Below are 7,481 nucleotides of genomic sequence, written 5' to 3'. Positions count from 1 at the left end.
CATATTTAACAAGGTTACAGGCCTGTTCAGCAAATGGTGCCATGATAGCAAAGGGCACTGACTTTATCCTTTGGATGGGGGACTCAAATGTTGCAAAATTTTTAGTTTCATGTAATAGCTAATAAGCTTAGTAATCAATGTATATAAAAAGCTATTGTTTCAGGAACTGAAGGTATGATCCACTTTGACTTCAGGAGACCATAAGCAGTTCCACCTTTGTGCCTCAGGAGGACTGCAAGCAATCAAGATGGTATCTGAGCCATTGTCCTCCAGGGGAGAAGCCTACCACCCAGGACACAGATAAAGACCACCACCCAGGGCACAGGTGAAAGAATACTGCAGCTTTTTATCTGATTAACTTTTCCCCTGGATTCCAAACCTCTTGTCTCCACTTTTCTTCTCCTTATGAAAAGGGTCTGTTTAAAGTGGAATTTAAGATGGTCTATTAGGGCACAAACCCAACATCTTCTCAGATCAAGGACCATCTGAATATAGTGTCCGTAAAGATTCAATCCCTGTCTCCGCTTATCGGGTCTGGTAAGTGACAGGCAGCAGGAATGCCAGCTTTTCAGGTTTCACTTTCAGTATTCATTTTTTTTTACTTCACAATAGATCCTAAATATTCTCTCAGTCACTGGTCTAAAACATATCTCAATGGCTGCATATTATATTGATACACTGAATTTAAAAAAAAAAATCAACCCTTTTTACAAAATAGGCCGTTTGGAATTTGTGGGTTGTTTTCTTTTTTAATATGTTGTTTTGTTTTTTTTAATGGGCACCAGGACCACTGATCACTAGCTGCCCAGGTACCAAAAAATTATGCTTCTGAAATCTCTTGATGTCGATTCTGCATGTAGAGCAATCAAGCTGCCCTACATGTGCCACTCACAACAGAATCCCTTTTTGGTTGTTTGAAATTTAAAAACATAAATTAATCACACAATACTTCTTGGTAACCCACATTTGCTAAAACCCCATGTGAAATTTTTTTAATTTCAAAAGCAATATTTTGAAAAATAGGATAAGATAATCTTATTGCTCTAACACAACTAATTTTAGTCTATTCCCTGTCAGTATAGCTCTGTGTGTGTGTTTAGGTTAGTTCTAGTTGCCAATGTAGTTGAATTGTGTTATCTGTATACTTCTTGGAGAACCTTAGGTCACTTTGGACTGAGACATTAATATTTAGCAGACCTGAGATTGCTAAATATATGGATTGATGAATTGATGATAGCAAAATTAATTCAGCCCAGCTGGGTTTCTATCTGTTGCTAGAACAGCAAGGCTCTTCTACAAGCCAGAAAGCAAGGGCTTCTGCAGGAAACTACTGAAAGCAGGTGTGGCCTCTGCAATCTGGGGCTGGGAACAGGCTTCTCCATTGGTTTTATTTCACCTTTGTTCTCAGACAAATGCTTCCTGATTGGCTTCTGAAGGGTCAAGTTGCCTCTTCCTCTTCTTACTTTCTTTTTGTTTATGTATTTATTTACTTATTTATTTTTATCCCTCTTCTTCAGCTAAAATCTTGAGCTCTCAGTTAATAAATAGAAAGACTGGCAGAGAAAAACCCATTTTGGCTAGGCAATACTGTAGTTTGGAAACTCTGGTCTTAGATACAGAGTTCAGCCCATGTTGTAGAGAATTAATCTGTCGGATATTGGTGTTGACTAAATGTTCTGCTGAATGAACTAAATCAGTCTGTGTCATTCCCCAGTGATCCCAGTGTTTCCCCTCACCTTGTTGCCTTTGGGTTCCCTTAAAGGAGGGTGTCCTGGCAGCATTCTGTCTGTCACAGATGGATAAGTTTATAATCTGCAGATATCTCTTAGATATACAAAAAATCATTTCTGGGATAAAGGGACAACTCCTTAACTGACATTAGCCACATGGTTTTTTGTCTTTGTGAAGATGGTTCAGAACACAGACATTTCTCCAATCATGGGAAGTAAATTATTAGGTAAAAACAATTCCCCAACCTGAAAAACAGCCACAAAGACTTGCAGACAATTAAACTTACTTCAATCTGCTCAGGTCATACTTTTTGGCAGGCCCTTCCTGTGTATGTTACACTATTTCTGAGGTATGTTACACAAACCTCAGAGAATGGGGTATTGCTATAACTGACAAATTAATTCCCTCAGTCACAGGTTCACGCAGTCACAAGCCACTCACTGTCCAGCCCCTCACAGACTGCTCTCTGGCTGAGCTCCTCCCCTCTCTGAACTCGCTGCTCTCCTCTCCTATTTACTCTCCTTCAGTCACACTAGCTGCTTGCTGTTCCTCATCAAGGCCACTTACCACCTCAGAGCATTTGCACTTGCTATTCTCTCTATCCCAGAAATCCATGTAACTCACTCCTTCACATCTTTAGAGTCTTGTCTCAATTATCACCACTATGATGTGGCCTTGACATCATATGATGAGAAAGATGTTCTTGACTCTATTTAACATTGTACCTCTGTCCCCAATTCCCTATCCTCCTTTCCATCGTTGTTTTTCTCCATAGCGTTTATCAACATTTAAGATGACATATACATGCTTATTCATTTTGTTTCTTGGTGGTTTCTCCCCACTAGAATATCAATTCCATGAGAGTAGGAACTTTGTTTTGCTCATTACTCTGTCCCCAGTGCCTAGGACAGAGTAGGCTCAACAAATATTTTTTTGAATAAATGAATATATGAAAGGTCACTCAGCCAGTAAATGATGGAGGTAAAAATTCAAAAATTGGGTCTCCTGGTTTGAAATCTGGTTCTCTTTTCTCAATTCCATGCTGTCTCTGGAAAGAAAAAAAAAAAAAAAAGATTTTCTTTCCAAAGCTAACATAGGAAAATGTTCATAGAAGGGAATGTGAAAACCTGGTCAATGATCCTTTTATAATATGTGACAGGTCTGATTCCTAAGTCAAATATCATATGTCTATTGAAAATCTGCATTTAAAGAAAGATTTGGAGAGCTCAAAGAAGCCAGAATGATTGAATACGTGCTAAATTCGTATTTGAGTAAAGGTTAAGAGTTGGTAAGAAGGAAAGCTAAAGACTCACAAATGACATCAAGCATTTGGAAGGTTAAAGTGAGATTCCCTAACAACAAGATGAAATCTTCCTCTGTTAGACATAAGAAAGATGTTATGGTTCTAAAATGTCTGAAGTTGTAAGGGTGTAAAGCCTACATTATGGAAAAGTATAAAAATAAATATTTAACATTGGCTAACTCCATTCATTCATTCATTCATTCATTCATTCACTTAACACACATTCTCAATATGTTTTAGTGTGTACCATCAAGGATTCCTGAACAGCTGTCTTTGAGTATACGGCAGTGAATAAGACACAGAGTCTCTGTTATCATGAGTCCAGAAAATGGTTAAGATGCTCTCTTGGGGCCCATCTGGTGCCAGATTTCTTGAGATCTCTACCAGTGTTTTTTTTTTCCTTCTTTTTCCTTCTTTTTTTATTTTTATTGTTTATGCTGTTACAGTTCCCACTTTTTCTCTTTTTCCCCCCCTCCACTCAGCTCCACCTTCTCCCCTCCACAATCTATCAGTTCTCAATTATATTAATAAATTAATATATAATAGAATTTAAACTTTTATTTTATTTTTTGAGTTCACAAAACTTCAAAATTCAAAAGGTATAAAAGTCTTCAGCACCTGTCCCCAGCCAACAGTTCTCCATCTCAGAAGCAACCAATGCTATAAGTTTCTTGTATTTTTTTTCAGAGATAGTCTATCAGTATCCAAGTAAAGATGTATAGCCTTGGCTGGTGTGGCTCAGTGGTTAGAGTGGCAGCCTGCAAACCAAAGAGTCACTGGTCTGATTCCCAGTCAGGGCACATGCCTGGGATGCAGGCTGGGTCCCCAGTGGGAGGCATGCGAGAGGCAACCACACATTGATGTTTCTCTCCCTCTCTCCCTCCCATTCCCTCTCTCTAAAAATAAATAAATAAAATTAAAAAAAAGAATATTGCAATGAATATTCTTAAAGACACACCATTTTTCACATGTGTACATAATTAATAGGATAAATTTCTAGTTACATTGTTGGGTTAAATGATGCACACATATGTCAAAGTTTATTGTGGTAAAAGACAGACAAAATTTACTACCTTCACTATTTTTATGTGTACAATTCAGTAGTGTTAAGTATATTGACATTGTCATCAATATAAATATGTCATTTTGATAAATATTGTCAAATTGCCCTCCATGGCGATTGCATTTATATATACTTTCACCAGCACTGTATGAGAGAGGGCGCTTCATATAGAAGATACTGAAAAGCAAGTGCTGTAGTTAACTGGGAGAGGGTGTAGCAGAGAAGAAAGGGCACAGTTTCTGGAATTTAATCTTGGATCTGATGCTGACCAGCTATGTGCTCTTGGGCATTAATTCCTTTGGGTTTTGTTTCCTCATATCTAATACTAATCTCATAGGGTGGTAAGAATTCAAAGGGCCTACACAAAGGGCCAGGCATATGGTAGGCACTTTATGAATGATAGCCATTAGCTATTATGATCCGGGTCCTCCACCAATCAGTCTACGAGTTATATAACATCATGAGAGGTAATTTTCTCATGTGTAAAATGAGGGGATTTAAAAAGATAGGAGACTGGTTACCCAATTGTTATCTATTAACTCACTGCAATACTATCTAGCTATTAAAATGGTCAAGGTGAAAGGATAAAGCCAGCACCATTTGCTGTTGTGGCCTGATTTGCCTAGCAGGTCTATGACCTTGTTAAACATGACTGCCATTTTACTCTTCTGAGCTTTTGTCCTCAGGACTGGAAATTACTGGAAAGCAAGAATAGAACCTGACTAACCACTCCCCACAGCCGCAGGCAAAAGATAACATTGGTGCAAACTGCAGTTTATGCAAAACCACCCAAACCCTCCCGGGTTGAAACAGCCCCCAACAGCCCAGGGGCCATACAGTAGCAACGCCCCACCAACTCTTTTTTAATTCAGTTATAGTCTAATGAAATTCAAAACCCTTACCCTTCAGTGCTGGTGTATCTCTCTACCATGCCCCTCTCCTTTCTTGGATAGTGAATAAAAATTTTATTCTCTACACTCTCTTTTCTTTGTGAATTCTTTCACAGCCCACATCGTCAATCACCTTAACACAAGGTATTTAGAGAGGCTGTGTGGAGTAGTGGTTAAGCATATAGATTCCAAAGCCAGATTGCCTGGGTTGATTCTTGGTGTTGCTACTTACAGCTATGTAACCCTGGACTGGATCCTTGACATCTCTTCTAATCAGTTTGGACTGCTATAACACAGTACTATGAACTAGGTGGCTTATAAACAACATAAATTTATTTCTCACAGTTCTAGAAGTCTGAGGTCATGGTGCCAGTATGGTTGGGTTCTGGTGAAAGCCCTCTTCCAGGTTTTAGACCCCTGACTTATATCTCCTCATAATGGGAACAGATCTGGCTAGGTCTCTGGTCTCTTCTTTAAAGCCACTAATCCTATTCATGAGGTCTCTACCCTAAAAACCTAATTCCTCCCAAAGGCCCCACCTCCAAATACTATCACACTGGGGTTAGGGTATTAACATATGAATTTGGGGAAGACACAAACATTCAGTTCATAGCAACATCTCTGTAAACACCATCTGTAAAATGAGGATAATAATCATAACATCTATTTCAGATACTAACTGTGAGGACAAAATGAAGTCATGGACATAAAACTTTTAGAATAGTACTTGACACTTAGAAAGCTCCCACAGAAATGCTGGTTTTGTTATTAACAGAGATAGAAATCTAACGCTAAGATACTTAGAGGTCCTGCAGAGCCTTGACTGGATAGTGATCTTGTCTGAAACCCAGCTGTTGAGAAGCTGATGAATGCTATGGTGCCTACCCAGAAAAATAGTATGGTGCCTACCCAGACTATTGTGCATGATGACACATACAATTTCAGAGGTCCTCAAGCTAAGAATCCCAATTTGGTTTAACTCCCTCAGTCCATGAATTCTAAGGGCTCCTGGATAAGCAAAATGGCTCATGTGTAAGCAACTTTAGTTGTGGAGGCTGAATTTGGATTGCTTTTGGTGGAGAAGAGAATAGCTGGAGAAGAAAAGGAGATAGTAGGTGGAGAACACTTTTTTGGGTAGGTTGGCTACAAAGGGGATGGAGAGAGAACCTACTTGATCTGAAGAATGTCATGGTTTTAAACATGCACTGGATTGTTTGACAATTCTCCCATCAAGAGTTAGAATTATATCCCATTCCGCTGCATCTCAACTATTAGGACACGGTGGAAGTGATGTTGTACTAGTTTCTGAACTAAAGCCTTAAGAAACTGGAGAAAGAAAGAAGGAAAGAAACAGAGAGAGAAAGAAAGGAAAGAAAGAAAGAAAGAGAGAAAGAAAGAAAGAAAGAAAGAAAGAAAGAAAGAAAGAAAGAAAGAAAGAAAGAAAGAAAGAAAGAAAGAAAGAAAGAAAGAAAGAAAGAAAGAAAGAAGGGAGGGAGGGAGGGAGGGAGGGAGGGAGGGAGGGAAGGAAGGAAGGAAGGAAGGAAGGAAGGAAGGAAGGAAGGAAGGAAGGAAGGAAGGAAGGAAGGAAGAGAAACTGATACTTCCTACTTTCCATCTCGGGCACTCACTCTTGAACCAAGCCACAATGTTGGGCAGAAATCCCAGCAGCCTGTGGAGAGGTCTATGTGGGTAAGAACTGAGTCCACCCAGAGCCCCAGCTGACAGCCAGAATTAACTTGCCAACCTGAAGTTAGACCCTTCATTCCCCAAGTTAAGCTGGCCTATGGTGCCACATGGAGCAGAAATGACATCCCCTGATGATCTCTGTCTAAATTGCAGAATTGTGAACAAAATAAGTAATTGTGAAGTCATGAAATTGCTGGGTGGTTCGTTACACAGCAGTAAGCAGTAAGTAATTCATACAAGGGGGAAGTGAGTCAAGGGAGAGGATTTGTTTATACATTTGCCTGCTTGTCTTTATAAAGGAAGAGACTTCAGAATTTATATATTAAGAGGAACTGCTCTACTCAGAGGACCTTGCCCTAAGCTCTCTATTTTCTAAGTGAGGTGCAGGGTCCTTCCCGTGGGATGGTAAGGTTGGGAGCATGAAGGAAGCCTGGTGGAAGGTTAGGATAGTTGTCTTGGGGACTGGAAGGAGTTACCAACTAGGTATGTAGAAAGATTTTCAACTATCATGAAAATAGGGAACAGGGACATATAGTAAACAAGTCGTCAGGGGAACGGTCCTGGAGAAGCTGGCCTTTGAGTTGGACCTTAAAGGATGAATAGGATTATGGCAGCAAAGGAGCAGTGGAGGAAGAAGAGGTTGAGTAAAAATAAGGAGTGGAAATGAATGACCTGTTTGGGAGGCTATGCATTTACCCTGTTATTTATAGACAGTTATTTATAGAACCTGTATTACCTGCCAGGTACAATGCTAGTGTCCAGGTGTTTGGGGATGAGGATACAGTTGTGACCAAGACCAAAAGTCCCT

General features: G+C 39.6%; 1 non-coding gene across 1 annotated transcript; it reads right to left on the bottom strand.

Annotated features, from left to right (window-relative positions):
• Positions 1–774: 774 nt before the first annotated feature.
• LOC129081411 (U11 spliceosomal RNA) lies at positions 775–908 on the bottom strand. The gene has a single exon (XR_008530310.1). It is a non-coding gene; the product is annotated as a U11 spliceosomal RNA (small nuclear RNA).
• Positions 909–7,481: the final 6,573 nt, after the last annotated feature.

The sequence above is a fragment of the Pteronotus mesoamericanus genome, unplaced genomic scaffold, assembly GCF_021234165.1.
Source record: "Pteronotus mesoamericanus isolate MK-2021 breed Mesoamerican mustached bat unplaced genomic scaffold, CSHL_Meso_final contig_98, whole genome shotgun sequence".
Classification (NCBI taxonomy): Eukaryota; Metazoa; Chordata; class Mammalia; order Chiroptera; family Mormoopidae; genus Pteronotus; species Pteronotus mesoamericanus.
This window is presented reverse-complemented; position numbering and strand designations above follow the sequence as displayed.